Source organism: Sebastes fasciatus, chromosome 11, assembly GCF_043250625.1.
Source record: "Sebastes fasciatus isolate fSebFas1 chromosome 11, fSebFas1.pri, whole genome shotgun sequence".
NCBI classification, from domain to species: domain Eukaryota; kingdom Metazoa; phylum Chordata; class Actinopteri; order Perciformes; family Sebastidae; genus Sebastes; species Sebastes fasciatus.
Window position 1 is genome coordinate 30,641,098 of NC_133805.1, and position 16,727 is coordinate 30,657,824.

Consider the following 16,727-nt stretch of genomic DNA (forward strand, 5'->3'; position numbering starts at 1 on the left):
CTGGACTGGGTCCTGCTGGACCGGGGCGCTCTGGGAGGCAGCTGGAGGAGGCTGGACCACTGTCTCAGAGGAGTGGAGAGTTGCATTGGTGTAGAGCAGCTCCTTTCCAAAGCCCTAATCAACAAGTTGGCCCTCCTCCTCTTCCTCCTCCTCCTCCTCCTCCTCCAGCTCGATGCCGTCAGGTACATCAGGATCTCCCCCCAGGTCCTGATCCGGCTGGTGGTTGGATTGAGCTGATAGGTATTGATTACCTATCAGCTCTCCTGAAACAGAAAAGTAAATGTGAATTTAACCAAAAATCTCTATGTGTTTGTATGAGGGAGAGTTTCAGAGGGTTAACCCTTACCAGTGTACTCCCTGGCCTCTGTGTAGTCTTCAACCAGCGTTTGCCTGTAGAACTCCTGGGTCAGCCGGTTCAAGACCTGCTGCTGTCGCTGGCTGTAGCAGCGGACGTGCCAGTCAGCGGACGTGCCGGTCAGCGTCCCTGACGGCCTCCCGTCCTCGGTCCTCGTTCCACCGGGTCAACCCCTCCAGCAGGTACAGGTTGAAGTACACTGCACAAGTGTTGGTCCCTAAAGCAAGACCGGACGACACATAGTCAATACTCCTCAAACTACACTACCCATAATCCCTCAGTAACTCCTTGAACCTGCTGCCACGCAAACGTTTAGAGACGTGTGCACACTTACCGGGGATGAATTGGTTCAGGTGGAGGTGGAAGGACTCCAGGGAGGTTGTACCACGGGCACAGCGGTAGATGGGTAAGACCCCACCCCCTCCTTGGTGATCTGGCCCGTCTGGGTGTAGAGCTCCATCCCCGGTTGGTCCTGGATGCAGGCCGTGTGCTTCCGCTGGTTCTCCCATACCGTCTCCATGCGGGCCTGGTCTATGAGCCGCATGCCCATGGTCTCTTTGGAGTTCCAGTAGAGCCTCAGGGTCTCATCGATGGCCGACTCGGTCTCCTGCGCCCCACGTGTGCGGCGGCGACAGTGCCGGGCCAGCTCCTTGATGGAGACCCTGATCCAGGACCCGGGCTCCTCCAACTCCTTGGCCTCCTTCAGGTGGGTGACGTCCTCCTGGCTCCACTCGAAGATGGCATGGGAGAGATGGCGCATGAAGGGGGCGTAGAGAGGATGGCTCTCCGCGGTGACTCCCTGAGAGAACCGCCGCATGAAATGCCAGATGTCCTGCCGAACGGTCAGGCAGTGCCATTTGGCAAACAGTCTTTTCACGCCGGTCCTCTCCTGGGTTGAGCAGCAGCCACGGTCCACGTAGAGCACCTCTGGAGGGAACTCTCCGGCGTCCCGGTAGCGCTGCATCAACCCAGCAGCCGTCTTCTCCAGCCACTGGCCTTTCTCCACCGTCAGCACCGACATCAACACCTGCCCGTGCTCGTTGCCCACGTTGGTGCACAGGTGCCTCAGCAGCCGTCTACATTCAGCTGATTCAGGCTAAATATTTACCGTACAGCCTCCTGGCTTTTATTACCTTCTTGGTAGAATCCATCTTCAGGATCCTACCAAAGATGGATGTCACCTTAGCCAGCAACTCAGACTTCCTGGAGAACACCTCCATGGCGTACACAGACAGCAGCCACTGTCTGCTCGGCACTCAGATCTTGGGGGCGATGGGGGAGGAGGGGGCAGCGCCACTCCTGGGACCTGGTGGACACAAGAGTCCCATTACACTCTGGAGGTTTCAACAGAGCTGTCATACTTTAACAAGTCTTACAAAGGTTTGATTCAGCACTTTATAAAAGGTTTTGTGCATGTGTGCATGTATATGCATCAAGTCACCTGGAAGTGCTTGTAGGTGGTCAGGTAGTTCAGGCTCCGGGCCATCTAGGCTGAGGTGTGCTGCTCCACCAGGAAGGTGTGGAGGCAACCCACACCGTTCCCAGCAGTCCGGCTCCTCATCTGGGCCAGCAGGAGCTTATCACAGGACAGCCTGAGAGAGAGAGAGAGGGAGAGAGACACACACACACACACACACACTTTGTTGTTTACTTTTATCCTTTGATGACATTGAGACACACGCGTGCGCGCACACACTTTGTGAACGAAATTCATCAGATAAGACCAGAGACACAGAAGTAACACCAAGGTGTGAAGTGGACTTGAGAGGCCCACTGTGGACTGGAACGCCCCCCGTCACCCCCCCCCCCCCCCCCCCTTGACGAGCCTTCTCATCTCCCAGCAGCAGGTGACAGATCGTCAGGAGATCAGCTGGCCACTGTGGGACTCTTCAAAGACATGAAACGAGGAGCATTCTAACTGTTACTCCACCCCCCCTGCTCCCCTCTCCTTCTCTGTGTGTGTTAGGCCTATTACCCCCCCCCCCCCCTCTCTCTCTGTGGATGAAAAGCAGTCTATATGTTAGTAGATGTTGATTGAAACCTTATTTTCCAGTATTGATCAGGTCTAGTGTGTGTGTTTACCTGTATGTCAGCACGGCTGGAAACATGTCCTGGTATTTGCTGCTGAGCTGTTTGAGGATGTCTCCGCACCAGGAGGCCAGCTTCCTCTTGCAGCCGCGACACTCCAGGTACTCCGTACCCATGTAGCACCAGCCATCACTGGACAGGACCTTGCGCACGGTCTTATAAAGGCCGGCACCGGTGAGCCGGTGTTTGCACGAAGGGCAGCAGATCTTCAGGCCAAACATTCTGTAGGGCATCCACAGGAAGAATGGCCGCTGGAAGAAGCACCCGGGTGAGGCGGGAGGCTGGGTCCAGCACTTTATAGCCGGGGGGTGGTACCACAGCCTCAGGTCCTTCTGGAGCACGGGTCTTCCAGTGGGCCCCTTGGTGAAGACTGCCCTACTCAGCCACTCCTGCTGCTCGCTGGGCAGCGCCTGCCTCCAGCTCTCTGGCAGACACAACTGTAAAACAAACAGATGCACAAAAATCAGCCAGGTCACCAGGTTTTACAGTCACACTGGGAGAGTTCCCTGTAGCTGCTGAAGACAGGGTCAATTATTGTGGCTGCTTTTTAGACAGCTTTTCATCAGGTAAAAATGTGGCATTAAGAGCTCTCACCAACACACGTCAAAAGAATCACATCTGTAGCCAGAAAAGCTTCACAGCTGGAGCTCTAGTTCAAAGTCCCTTTGATTACCACTGCCATCTCCTGGTACACCAGACTCTCACACTACATCACCTCCTTTATGGCTGGTTGGATTTCCTGTATTGACCACAGATGTATACATTTGTTTCTTCACAGAAAACTATGACTTGCAAGGCAAGATAACTGACCTCAACACGGGCTTCCTGCTGCTGTCTCTGGGGAGGAGCAGGACGCTGCAGGATGGACAACTCAAAAGTCAGCTTCTCAAAAAGTTTTATTCTCTGTTGTTAGTGACTGAATCTGTTAGTAACTATAGTAACTAATGTGTATATATATATATATATATATATATATATATATATTAATTTGTGAATCAACAGCATCTAAAATGATAGCATTAATGTTGAGTGCATGGGCTGGATTAGGCAGGAGAGAAGCCAGAAGCAGCAGCAGCACTATGGTATTAATACAGCAGCATCAGAGTTAGATATGATCAGAGTTAGATGTGATCAGAGTTAGATGTGATGAGACAGAGAGACGACTAGGCAGCCAGTGAGGGATTATGGTGCAGTGGAGCTATTTTACTACACATTTACTACACATGAGGTGCGCAGCCAGCCACCAGCAGACAGTGTGACTGACATCATACCAACCCTGACAACTTTACCTCCTCCAACAGCATCCTGTTGAGGCTTGAAATAAATTGACACAATAACAGTTAAAGTGGATGAACTGGAAACAAGCTGGAACGTTAACAGTAAACTTTGTTATTGCAGCGTTTTGGTGCCTTTCACTCTCAGATACCTGACATAGTGCGCTCCATCTCCATGGCAGCTGCTAACATCTGCTGGTCATCGTCCTCATTCTCATCTTCAGAGACCGGAGACACACACAGATCAGAATCATTTAGGAAACATTTCCCGAAATGTGTTGTAGTGTGTTCTGACAACATTTGTGATGAATCATCAGACCTCTGCAGGGCGCTCTCTGAGGCGGTCTGGAGGAGGAGAGTGATGCCTGGGATGCAGTCGTTGCTGCCCGCTTCCTCTTCAGCACATATTTTTTTACCTTCTCAAACTTGGTGCCCGACTTGGACGTGGTACCACACAACCACTTCCTGTAGCTGGGGAGGGATGAAAGTCATGAGGTAGGAGAGCAGTTACACTCTTTTCCAATTCAACATTTCACAGAAGCAGAGATCTACTGACCTGGTGATCTCCTTGTCAGTGGACTCATACAGCTCCTTATAGCTGAGAGCTGCATGTACTCCAACGCCCAAATGCTGGTCACCTTTGTCAGCAGGCAGAGAGCCGTCCACCTCCCTCCTCCTGCGGATGGCCGTCACCACGGCAGGGAAGAGGCTGGCATAGCGGTCCAGGGCCTCTTTATTGGCCATGAGCAGGGTGTCCATGCTCCCACCACAATCCCTCTCCTTCTGGTGAGACGCCAGGAGCATGAGAGCAAATCCCAGGTCATGGCTGAGGAGCCAGTGGAAGGTCTGACCACGATACTGGCCTAACTGGAGCTCATACTGGCTGAGCTCCAGCCGGCTGTCTCTGGGGTCACCACCCCCCCTCAGCACACAAGCCTGGGCCTGCACCTCCACCTTCTTAGGTTGCTTAGCTTTGTACCGAGGCTTCAGGTTGTTGGCCCTCGCCACTGCAGAGGCCTCTGCTGATGGCTGCAGGGCCAACTCGCTGGCGGTGCCAGGGTGAAATTTGAAAACTGGTTTATAATCCATCACGGTAGAGAGAATAAAGAGACCACACACACACACACACACACACACAATGCAATGCTTTTCGCACACAATTCGTCACAAAATACATCTCAAATAATGCACGTTATATATTATACTAGTAATGACATGTCAAAAAAACTAAAACCATGCAACGAACCTAAGTTACATTAACATCACGCCACTAATAACATGTTAATAATTCAACTTAAGTCACATAACTAAGTGTTTCCGTTCCGCTGTTATATGTCGAAGGATGCAAAAACCTCCGTTAACGTTAACTTCACACAGTATATCTTTATTTTAATCATTAAAGTAAAATAATGCAACGTAAGTTATTGCAGTTTTAACCAACTTTACGTCTTATGTCTTTATGTCTTTATTTCTCTCCTACCTGAAAAAAGATCGGGAAGAAATCCAAGATGGCTGTGATTGAAAACCAGCCAGAGAACGTGTGACCAATCACAGCACAACTTGGGACGAAAGTAAGACAGCCCTTACTTACGGACCAATCACATCACAACTTGGGACGAAAGTAAGACAGTCCTTACTTACGGACCAATCACATCAGCTGCTGGACGAAAGTAAGACGGAGAGTATGACCTGGCCAATCAGGGTAGCAGAAAGGGTACCTCCGATGACTGAGAAGAAGAGCCTGGCTCAAGGCGCAATCGTTGCTGCTAGTTCTTTGATGTCGGCTTGGTGTGTCCCCAGCTTTACTGCTTACTTTCTGACAACAATACCAAGCAACAGTATACTGTCAGTAGAAGAAGAAAAGGACTGCGAAGGCTGGAAATAAAACCCAGGTCAACGGCTTGGAAGGCAGCTATGCTCACCACTATACCACCATCGCTGCGCAAAAAAGTCTTCACACCAAATTCGCCAATTTTTCTGGGCAGTGAGACTGAAGCGAGCCCTGCATTTAAAGAATGCATGGGACTGTCACCTCTACTTACTTATTTTCCATATGGTATCAAAATTGGGTTTGATTGAAGGCCAATCTTAAGGCCCACACACAATCTAGTCTACTCAATCAACAATTACTTTCAAAGAATCACTTTGTTTGCTTTGATACTGATGTTTTTTTCTAAGTTGCACCTAGTATCCAAGTAACCAAGTATCATTGGTGGGCTCCCGCTGCCGAAAAGTCCATCGCCTTAACCACTCGGCCACGACAACCTGTAAAACAATGGTTAATACCAATTTCCAAAAATGTTCTGAACTTTCCCAATTGCTGAGAAGAACAACTTGTACTTGTTCAGTTAAACGTCCACTTGATTTTCTTGCCTTTGTGATAGTTGGTGCATTCTTTGCTTTGCGCTATCAGTGCTTGATCTTTTCAGTTCTCCTTATAGCTATTTCGCACTGCACAAATTTGGCCCTGATTTTCCGCTCCCCTTTCCGCCGCTCGACAATATCCTCAGTCAGGGTCAGCAGTTCTCCTCCCCTGCTGAACACAGCTTGAGCCAAACCCAAACCCTGCTCTCCCTTCCTGAGTCGTATGCCAGAACTTCCATGATGCCAAAGGAAAAGGTCATCTCCGTAGCCTCCCGGAAATCAACATATGGTATGAATATCACATTTCATGGACGAATAATTTCCTATTATGAGATGCTGCTACTTTTATATTCTCCATTTTGCTGTGAAGTAACAACTGCTGCTGCTTTACAGCTTTTGTCTTTCTTGGTGAATAATAAACAGCTGGTAGAAGACACTACTCTCCCCGTCGGGGAATCAAAACCCCGTCTTCCGCGTGACAAGTGGAGATACTGTCCACTATACTAACGAGGACTGCTTCATCCCTGTTTTTGGCACGTCAATGGACAGGTGGCGCTGTTCCAGTGCATACAGGGAATATACAGAGATATGGAATGAGCCCGTAGGTGTAAATGGTTGTCTGTCTCTAATGTCAGCCATTTGATAGTCTGCCGATCTGTCCAGGGTGTACCCCGCCTACCTTTACCATTTATCCATTACCTCGCCGCATTTATCCATCCTTGCCTCAGGTGGGAATCGAAACCATGACCTTCTGCTCTGCAGCAAATACACAGGAGCAGAATCCCCCTTCCCTCTCAAACCATAACTTCCAGACTGTAGTACTAACGCACCTCCTCTTGTTGGTGTTCATTCCGTTCTCTCTTCCATTGTTTCCAACTGAGACAATGTTTTTCCAGAAAAAAGTCACATCATGTCCTCAACCTCTTTTCTACTGTTAAAGTCTACAGACTGCTGATCTGTGTGAGGCACTGTTGGGATTTGAACCCAAGATCTCCTGTTTACGAGACAGGCGCTTTAACCACTAAGCTACAGCGCCACTGTTTTTTGCTGTCTTCTTCTCTCATATCAAAGCTGCATTCATATCCAAAATGTAAAAAAGAGTTCAACACAGGAGAGCTCTCTGTTTCCTCATCATGACAGTCAACTTTAAACAGAACTACAGTCTTTTTCTAAACTTAACTACTAAGTTTTCCTGCCTAAACTAAAACATTGATATAGAGATAAACATGGCAGACTTCATTTAAGAGCTAATTTTTGCAACAACCAGGCACTGCTGGGATTTGAACCCAGGATCTCCTGTTTACAAGACAGGCACTTTAACCAACTAAGCCACAGCACCTCCTCCAGCTGCAGCTCCCCGTTGCATGAAGACAACAAGCTAGTAAACATGGACGTGACCACTTGTGATCCGATCTCACTTCCCCGCTCTATATGCAAATAAACACGTAGTAACCACACGGCTAATACAGCAGCTGTTGTGACGTAATATTACATGAATGTCAGTAATAATATCCTACATATTCGTGAATTCTGGTACATTGTATTAACATCAAAATAAAAGGGTATTGTACCGGCGGTCCCCGGGGACCTCCGCACCTCGGCACTGCTGCTTTTGCCAGACAACAGTGGTGTACAGAGCTTCAGAGAGCCAGGGAGAACAGAGAACAGGCGGGCGGTTGGGTGTCAGCTCCACGCAAAGCAGCGGAACAAAAAGACCGACACATCTCCGACAGTATGATAATAATGCACTTCGCATGCCTAATCTGATAGTCTGTAGATATGTGGCCTATAAACAAGATATATTTTAATAAAATACAGTTGTACCTACAGGATACAATAGAGCACAGAGGCTGTTTCCATGCTAACAAGCAACCGTGTCTGCCTGTTTATTCACCTGAGGGGCGCGGTGATCCTGCGGATCCCAGCTGGACATAAGATGAGTTGGCGGTTCTTAATGTGGCCCAGGACGCATACACTACACACTGCTAAAAGAATGTGGTCATATGTGGCCCAGACCACCTCTGAATGTGGTCAGAAAGATCCAATCTTAATGCGTCTTGAGTGTGATCACACCTGTACTTATAGCTGTCCACTTGTGATAGGATCACTGAGGACACATGTTAATACCATGTCTGAACAGGGCCATAATGCCCTGAATTTCTTTTCTACTGTTAAAGTCTAACAACTGCTGTCCTGTGTGAGGCACTGTTGGGATTTGAACCCAAGATCTCCTGTTTACGAGACAGGCGCTTTAACCACTAAGCCACAGCGCCTTTGTTTTTGACAGTCTTCTTCTCTCAAATCAAAGTTGCATATGTAGCAAGCCAACGAGGAAAGTCGAGAGGAAAAACACAGAGGGCTCTTCCCATTTTTCTTCTTGATCTCATCTGATCATTCCAATACACGGATATTTTCACAACGACATGGCCATCTGGAATAAAGCTATGTGGTCGGCAACTGCTTGGTTTCATGTCCGTATCATAATAACGGCTTGTATATCCGCCGTCCTCGGTCTTCCGGTTTCCATTTTTGAATGACAAGTACACACTACCGCGACCTGCTGGTAGGAAGAGTTATTTCATCTCAGGCAGGCACAGAACGTACGTGCTAACTGGCTGTCAGCTGCAGTCTTTGCGGTGTGTTCAAGTGCAACTTGTCGGCCGAAACAAAGGTGACGTGAGGCGACACAACAGGCGGTCTTCGTTGCCGCTAGTTCTTTGATGTCGGCTTGGTGTGTCCCCAGCTTTACTGCTTACTTTCTGACAACGGAGACGGTCAACGATGGCTGGCTATTTGGTAGAGGTAGCTTGATCTTTTCCGGAGTGGCGGGAAGTGAGGCAGAGGGACCGACCCAGCACTGCCACTGGCCACCAGCCTGCTGTCCGGCTCATTTTCTGTAACCGGTGTAATATAAAAGCATGGCAGAATTAGCAAGCTAACTAACTAGCTAGCTGTTCGCTACTTAGCTCCATTACCTTCCTCAAAAACAAAAAAAAATACATTTGCAAATCTTAGTTTTTAAGTGTTTAAAATCCAGAATACTTTACATTCATGTTTACTAGTTTATTGCCTTTTTGCAATAATAAGCAAGAACTGCAGGAGGTACTGTGGCTTAGTTGGTTAAAGTACCTGTCTAGTAAACAGGACAGCATGGGTTCAAATCCCAGCAGTGCCTAATTGTTGCAAAATGAGCTCTTAAATTAAGTCTGTCATGTTTATCTCTGCCACGTCTATATCAAGGGTTTAGATTAGGCAGGAAAACTTAGTAGTTAAGTTTAGAGAAAGACTAGTTCTGGTTAAAAGTTGACTGTTGATGAAGAAACAGACAACTCCTGTGTTGAACTCTTTTTTACATTTTGGATATTCAATTCAATGCAATTTATTTTTACATAGCGTATATGAATGCAGCTTTGATATGACAGCATGACAACAGAAAACAGAGGCGCTGTAGCTTAGTGGTTAAAGCGCCTGTCTTGTAAACAGGAGATCTTGGGTTCAAATCCCAACAGTGCCTCACACAGGACAGCAGTCTGTAGACTTTAACAGTAGAAAAGAGGTTGAGGACATGATGTGACTTTTTTCTGGAAAGACATTGTCCACTTGTGATCCGATGACTGAGGACGCATGTTAATACCAGGTCTGAACACGGCCTATGTGTACTGCAACAGGACATTCTTGAAGAGATTCAAGACATGATGTGACATTGTTCTTGAAAAACATTGTCTCATTTGTGTGGAAATGAAAGGAAACAATGGAAGATAGAACGGAATGAACACCAACAAGAGGAGGTGGTGTAGTACTATAGTCTGGTGACCTGTCCAGGGTGTACCCCGCCTTCATATAGTGTCAGCTGGGATCTGCTCCAGCCCCCCCGCGACCCTGAATAGGATAAGCAGGTACAGATAATAGATGGATGGATGTTTATCTCTACCAGCTCTATATCAAAGGTTTAATCTAGGCAGGAAAACTACATAGTTAAGTTTAGAGAAAGACTGTGGTTCTGGTTAAATGTTGACTGCTGGAGTGAAGAAACAGACAGAATGGAAGAAGCTATCAGTGAGTTTGTAAGTGTTTGAAATCCAGTACTGTTCACATCCATGTTTACTAGCTCGTTGTCTTCATGCAACGGGGAGCTTCAGCTGAAGGAGGCGCTGTGGCTTAGTTGGTTAAAGTGCCTGTCTTGTAAACAGGAGATCCTGGGTTCAAATCCCAGCAGTGCCTGGTTGTTGCAGAAATGAGCTCTTAAATGAAGTCTGTCATGTTTATCTCTATATCAAGGTTTTAGTTTAGGCAGGAAAACTTAGTAGTTAAGTTTAGAGAAAGACTGTAGTTCTGTTTAAAGTTGACTGTTGTGATGAGGAAACAGAGAGCTCCTGTGTTGAACTCTTTTTTACATTTTGGATATGAATGCAGCTTTGACATGAGAGAAGAAGACAGCAAAAAACAGAGGCGCTGTAGCTTAGTGGTTAAAGCGCCTGTCTCGTAAACAGGAGATCTTGGGTTCAAATCCCAACAGTGCCTCACACAGGACAGCAGTCTGTAGACTTTAACAGTAGAAAAGAGGTTGAGGACATGATGTGACTTTTTTCTGGAAAGACATTGTCCACTTGTGATCCGATGACTGAGGACGCATGTTAATACCAGGTCTGAACACGGCCTATGTGTACTGCAACAGGACATTCTTGAAGAGATTCAAGACATGATGTGACATTGTTCTTGAAAAACATTGTCTCATTTGTGTGGAAATGAAAGGAAACAATGGAAGATAGAACGGAATGAACACCAACAAGAGGAGGTGGTGTAGTACTATAGTCTGGTGACCTGTCCAGGGTGTACCCCGCCTTCATATAGTGTCAGCTGGGATCTGCTCCAGCCCCCCCGCGACCCTGAATAGGATAAGCAGGTACAGATAATAGATGGATGGATGTTTATCTCTACCAGCTCTATATCAAAGGTTTAATCTAGGCAGGAAAACTACATAGTTAAGTTTAGAGAAAGACTGTGGTTCTGGTTAAATGTTGACTGCTGGAGTGAAGAAACAGACAGAATGGAAGAAGCTATCAGTGAGTTTGTAAGTGTTTGAAATCCAGTACTGTTCACATCCATGTTTACTAGCTCGTTGTCTTCATGCAACGGGGAGCTGCAGCTGAAGGAGGCGCTGTGGCTTAGTTGGTTAAAGTGCCTGTCTTGTAAACAGGAGATCCTGGGTTCAAATCCCAGCAGTGCCTGGTTGTTGCAGAAATGAGCTCTTAAATGAAGTCTGTCATGTTTATCTCTATATCAAGGTTTTAGTTTAGGCAGGAAAACTTAGTAGTTAAGTTTAGAGAAAGACTGTAGTTCTGTTTAAAGTTGACTGTTGTGATGAGGAAACAGAGAGCTCCTGTGTTGAACTCTTTTTTACATTTTGGATATGAATGCAGCTTTGACATGAGAGAAGAAGACAGCAAAAAACAGAGGCGCTGTAGCTTAGTGGTTAAAGCGCCTGTCTCGTAAACAAGAGATCTTGGGTTCAAATCCCAACAGTGCCTCACACAGGACAGCAGACTTTATCAGTAGAAGAGTGAGCTGTGAAAGTTGGCTTGGTGTGCCAGGGCCTTAAGGCAGCAAGTGTCCTATTTTTCCACTGTGATTGCTGGTATAGTGGTGCAGGCACTCTACCTGGTTTGATTTACGGCCATCGCAGTTGCATTTCACAGGTTTTAAAGCAACGTACCAGATTAACCGTAAGTGTTTTAGTCAGATTTTTTCTTTTATTGAGGTGTCTGGAAAAAATTGTCAAACATTCCCAAAAACCACGGGGGATGTAGCTCAGTGGTAGAGCGCATCAATCCCCGGCATCTCCAATAGGTATTACGGTCACAGTAAAAGGGAGACTCTTGGGGAGTAGGGCACGTCAGTATGTGGATAGCTATGTTCACACTACAAGACTTTCAAAGTCATCCCATATCTATACTGCCAAACTTGCTGTTTTGACATGCAGTAAGTTCCTACTGTGACCCCAGGTTTCCCCTCAACCCGTGTCTTGCGCTCTCATTGGCTGTAGCTTCTGGCAGGAGTCCCCGACAGGTCCAGATATTTAGCATGCTATATATCTGGAATGTGTCTGCGAGGCATCGGCGAGCCTCTCTGCGAGCGTTTTTGAGCAGTTCACACATGGCGCTTGAACGTAAATGTGCGAGTGGCGAGCCAATGCTGACTTGCCTCTGATCTGGGGCTTTTTTTGGGGAGCTCCAAAACTGGAAAAAATGGTTCGGTTTGTCAGTTGGACCGTAAGGTGTTGTCGCAACTCGCTGGGAAGAGAGCAGACACAGCTCCGGAGATGGTCACCGAGGGCTGGCTATTTAGTACAGGTAGCTTGATCATTGCCAGAGTTGCGGGAAGTGAGGCAGAGGGACCGACCCAGCGTTGCCACTGGCCACCAGTTTGCTGTTCAGCTAATTTATTGTAACCAGTGTAGAATTAAAGCATGGCAGAATAAGCAAGCTAACTAACTAGCCACCTGTTCGCTACTTAGCTCCATTACATTCCTCAAAAAACAAAACAAAAAAAATGACCGAAGGTCATGGGTTCTATTCCCACCTGAGGCAAGGATGGAGAAATGTGTCAAGGTAATGGATAAATGGTAAAAGAAGGCGGGGTACACCCTGGACAGATCGGCAGACTATCACAGGGCGGACACTAGAGACAGACAACCATTCACACTCACATTCACACCTACGTGCTCATTCCATATCTCTGTATATTCCCTGCATACACTGGAACAGCAACACCTGTCCATGGATGTGCCAAAAACAGGGATGAAGCAGTCCTCGTTAGTATAGTGGACAGTATCTCCGCTTGTCACACGGAGGCCAGCCGCGTATAGGTGTAGAGAACTTTTTCTGGACCAGAAGCCCTTCAAAAAAGAAGCGGCTTCGAATCCCTCCTTACCCAAATATAATGTCCCATACTTGGTTCAGAATATTTTGCTACATCTGGTGTGTATAATACAAAACAATTATATTTAACCTTTTAAAAAGTTTAAAGTGAAATAAAACACAGATTTTTGGACAAATCATGTGGAAACAATTAATCTTTTAGGATGATGATAATAAGATAATGAGACCTTATGATTTAAAGGTTAGACATGCTACTTTTACATGCTGCAACTGGTAAAAGTTGAATTGAACTTAATAATATTGGCAATAATAATAATACTTTATTTCTACAGCACACATGCATAAAACACAACATAAAGTGCTTGACATCATAGAATAGAGAAACACCCTTTATATAATTATGCACATAAGATATTATTTCAAAATGTTATGCTAGTTTTAAGTAAAACTAGCATTATATTTGGAAATAATATAAGTATATTAAGGCACAACATCAGATGTTTATGGTACAGATGTGTCAGCATACAGCTGAGCATATGAATATAAAAGTGTGATTATTTAATTTCTATCACTATTACTACCTCTATAAAGTAAAGAGAGTCACACTGATGCTTTCAAGATATTTTATTGAACAGCTGGATTCTTAAGAATTAAACACAATCAAAACTGACAAAAATATAATATATAAAACAAATGAACAGCATATGAAATATAAAGTATATATACAGTACATAGTGTATCCATAAACATATTTACAATATTAGTACTGAAACAATAATCAATCAACTCTGGTTTCAGCTTCTCAAATATCAGGATTGCTGCTTCTCTGTGAACTACCAGATTACTACCTTTCACCTTATACTACAGTATATCTCATATCCCATACTATATCATAATTTACCATAGTACACTATATTATGTTGTACTCTAGTCTCCAAATGCTCCTGTATAGTTTCTATTTAATATTCTATTCTTATGTTTACCTCTTATGTACCTCTTTATTATTTCTGTATTTTACTTCTCTATTAATGTTTTATTTCTGTCTTTGTGCTGCAACAACCTAATTTCTCCGCTCTGGATCAATAAAGGTTTATCTTATCTTAATATGATTATAGTTCACAATATATGCAGGATACAACTTACAGTATAACAGGGACACTAGTGTGCATGTAGAGGTGCAATTATTCTAGTGCAATAATTACATGTATTCTAGTGGTATAATTTGATATTTATATATTTAGAAGCAGCCCTGACGATGTACAGTATTGTATGTGTGAAAATATACAGTATTTGGGGTTTGGTGGGCTAGCAGTCACTTCCTCTTCTCCGTGACCCATCTGTCCCTTTCAGCCTGGAGGAAGTCAGACTGAGTGAACTCCCTCCAGGTCATCTCCTTCTCCATGCCCTGAGCCTTGTACAGGGAGAATACTCTAGGATGCAGTAGATGTACTTTTGGAGGGGCAGTAGATTTACTTCTGGAGGGGCATGGGACTCTACTTACTCACCTTTACTTACGTATTTTCAATATTGTATCAAACATAGTATCAAAAATTGAAGGCCAATCTTAAGGCCCACACACAATCTAGTCTACTCAATCAACAATTACTGTCAAAGAATCACTTTGTCTGCTTTGATACAGATTTTTTTTCTAGGTTGCACCTAGTTTCCAAGTAACCAAGTATCATTGGTGGGCTCCCGATGCCGCAAAGTGTCTTTCGTTGTCGGCAGAATTCGAACCTGCGCGGGGAGACCCCAATGGAATTCTAGTCCATCGCCTTAACCACTCCGCCACGACAACCTGTAAAACAATGGTTAATACCAATTTCCAAAAATGTTCTGAACTTTCCCAATTGCTGAGAAGAACAGGGCATATCAATGTAACATACTTGTTCAGTTAAACGTCCACTTGGTTTTCTTGCCTTTGTGACAGTCGGTGAGTTCTTTGCTTTGCGCTATCAGTGCTTGATCTTTTCAGTTCTCCTTGTAGCTGGTTCGCACTGAACAAATTTCGCCCTGATTTTCCGCTCCCCTTTCCGCCGCTCGACAATATCCTCAGTCAGGGTCAGCAGTTCTCCTCGCCTGCTGAACACAGCCTGAACCAAACCCTGCTCTCCCTTCCTGAGTCGTCTAACAGTTTGCCAGAACTTCCACGGTGCCAAAGGAAAGTCCTTCTCCGTAGCCTCCCGGAAATCAACATATGGTATGAATATCACATTTCATGGACTTATTGTGAATTCTCCATTCTGCTGCGAAGTAACAACTGCAGCTGGTAGAAGACACTACCCTCCCCGTCGGGGAATCGAACCCCGGTCTTCCGCGTGACAAGCTGTCCACTATACTAACGAGGACTGCTTCAGGCCTGTTTTTGGCATGTCAACGGACAGGTGGGCCGAGAGGCTCGCCAATGCCTCGCAGACACATTCCAGATATCTGGCATGCTAAATATCTGGACCTGTCGGGGACTCCTGCCAGAAACTACAGCCAATGAGAGCGCAAGACACGGGTTGAGGGGAAACCTGGGGTCACAGTAGGAACTTACTGCATGTCAAAACAGCAAGTTTTGCAGTATAGATATGGGAAGACTTTGAAAGTCTTGTAGTGTGAACATAGCTATCCACATACTTACATGCCCTACTCCCCAAGAGTCTCCCTTTTACTGTGATCATAATACCTATTGGAGATGCCGGGGATTGAACCCGGGGCCTCATACATGCAAAGCATGCGCTCTACCACTGAGCTACATCCCCCGTGGTTTTTGGGAATGTTTGACAATTTATTCCAGACACCTGAATAAAAGAAGAAATCTGACTAAAACACTTACGGTTAATCTGGTACGTTGCTTTAAAACCTGTGAAATGCAACTGCGATGGCCATAAATCAAACCGGGTAGAGTGCTTGCACGACTATACCAGCAATCACAGTGGAAAAGTAGGACATATGCTGCCTTAAGACTCTGGCACACCGAGCCATCGGCCGGCCATCGGTGAGCGTACGTCGGACTGTTTTTTCCGGTGTGTCCCGCACCGTCGGCTCTAGTCTGCCCGCGTTGGAGGTTTTTCGGCCAATTAATAAGCATGTTGAATCGGTGGTGCTGCCCGTCGGTGATAGAAATCACTCTCATTGGCGGTTCAGCCTTTGGTTCAGCTTAAACAAATCAGTGCACTAGAAGAGAAAAGGACGTGAGGGAAAGCAAGCCAACGAGGAAAGTCAAGAGGAAAACCACAGAGGGCTCTTCCCATTTTTCTTCTTGATCTCACCTGATCATTCCAATACATGGATATTTTCACAACGACATGGCCATCTGGAGTAAAGCTATGTGGTCGGCAACTGCTTTATTTTATGTCCGTATCATAATAAAGGCTTGTATATCCGCCATCCTCGGTCTTCCGGTTTCCCTTTTTGAATGACAAGCACACACTACCGCGACCTGCTGGTAGGGAGGGTTATTTCATCTCAGGCAGGCACAGAACGTACGTGCTAACTGGCCGTCGGCTGTAGTCTTTGCGGTGTGTTCAAGTGCAACTTGTCGGCCAAAAAAAAAGGTGACGCGAGGCGACGCAACAGGCGGCTTTCGTTGCCGCTGGATTTTTGATGTCGGCTTGGTGTGTCCCCAGCTTTACTGCTTACTTTCTAACAACAATACCAAACAACAGTATACTGTCAGCGCCAAGGAAATAGCCGGTTGGTCGAGCTACGGTTGCTAAAAATAGTAACGCACTACCAGAATATGTCTGATGATCCTCGCCTCGAAACCCGTGTCACCCAAAC

General features: G+C 46.0%; 1 long non-coding RNA gene and 10 other non-coding genes across 11 annotated transcripts in view; 6 read left to right on the forward strand and 5 right to left on the reverse strand.

Moving 5' to 3' along the window:
• LOC141776289 (uncharacterized) overlaps window positions 1-537 on the reverse strand; it is a 1,053-nt gene extending 516 nt beyond the window's left edge. Inside the window, exons 1-2 of the long non-coding RNA XR_012595730.1 lie at window positions 347-537; window positions 1-233 (exon numbers count right to left, since the gene is read on the reverse strand). The exon at window positions 1-233 is cut by the window's left edge and continues 45 nt beyond it. This is a non-coding gene — a long non-coding RNA (uncharacterized LOC141776289). The remainder of the gene's footprint in view (window positions 234-346) is intronic.
• Window positions 538-7,044: 6,507 nt separating this feature from the next.
• Window positions 7,045-7,117, reverse strand: trnat-cgu (transfer RNA threonine (anticodon CGU)). The gene has a single exon. It is a non-coding gene; the product is annotated as a tRNA-Thr (tRNA).
• A 229-nt stretch (window positions 7,118-7,346) lies between these two features.
• trnat-ugu (transfer RNA threonine (anticodon UGU)) lies at window positions 7,347-7,420 on the reverse strand. Its single transcript has one exon. It is a non-coding gene; the product is annotated as a tRNA-Thr (tRNA).
• An 861-nt stretch (window positions 7,421-8,281) lies between these two features.
• trnat-cgu (transfer RNA threonine (anticodon CGU)) lies at window positions 8,282-8,354 on the reverse strand. The gene has a single exon. It is a non-coding gene; the product is annotated as a tRNA-Thr (tRNA).
• An 828-nt stretch (window positions 8,355-9,182) lies between these two features.
• On the forward strand, window positions 9,183-9,256 carry trnat-agu (transfer RNA threonine (anticodon AGU)). The gene has a single exon. It is a non-coding gene; the product is annotated as a tRNA-Thr (tRNA).
• A 266-nt stretch (window positions 9,257-9,522) lies between these two features.
• On the forward strand, window positions 9,523-9,595 carry trnat-ugu (transfer RNA threonine (anticodon UGU)). The gene has a single exon. It is a non-coding gene; the product is annotated as a tRNA-Thr (tRNA).
• Window positions 9,596-10,228: 633 nt separating this feature from the next.
• Window positions 10,229-10,302, forward strand: trnat-ugu (transfer RNA threonine (anticodon UGU)). The gene has a single exon. It is a non-coding gene; the product is annotated as a tRNA-Thr (tRNA).
• A 227-nt stretch (window positions 10,303-10,529) lies between these two features.
• Window positions 10,530-10,602, forward strand: trnat-cgu (transfer RNA threonine (anticodon CGU)). The gene has a single exon. It is a non-coding gene; the product is annotated as a tRNA-Thr (tRNA).
• Window positions 10,603-11,235: 633 nt separating this feature from the next.
• trnat-ugu (transfer RNA threonine (anticodon UGU)) lies at window positions 11,236-11,309 on the forward strand. The gene has a single exon. It is a non-coding gene; the product is annotated as a tRNA-Thr (tRNA).
• A 227-nt stretch (window positions 11,310-11,536) lies between these two features.
• Window positions 11,537-11,609, forward strand: trnat-cgu (transfer RNA threonine (anticodon CGU)). The gene has a single exon. It is a non-coding gene; the product is annotated as a tRNA-Thr (tRNA).
• Window positions 11,610-15,634: 4,025 nt separating this feature from the next.
• On the reverse strand, window positions 15,635-15,706 carry trnaa-ugc (transfer RNA alanine (anticodon UGC)). Its single transcript has one exon. It is a non-coding gene; the product is annotated as a tRNA-Ala (tRNA).
• Between the last annotated feature and the right edge of the window lie 1,021 nt (window positions 15,707-16,727).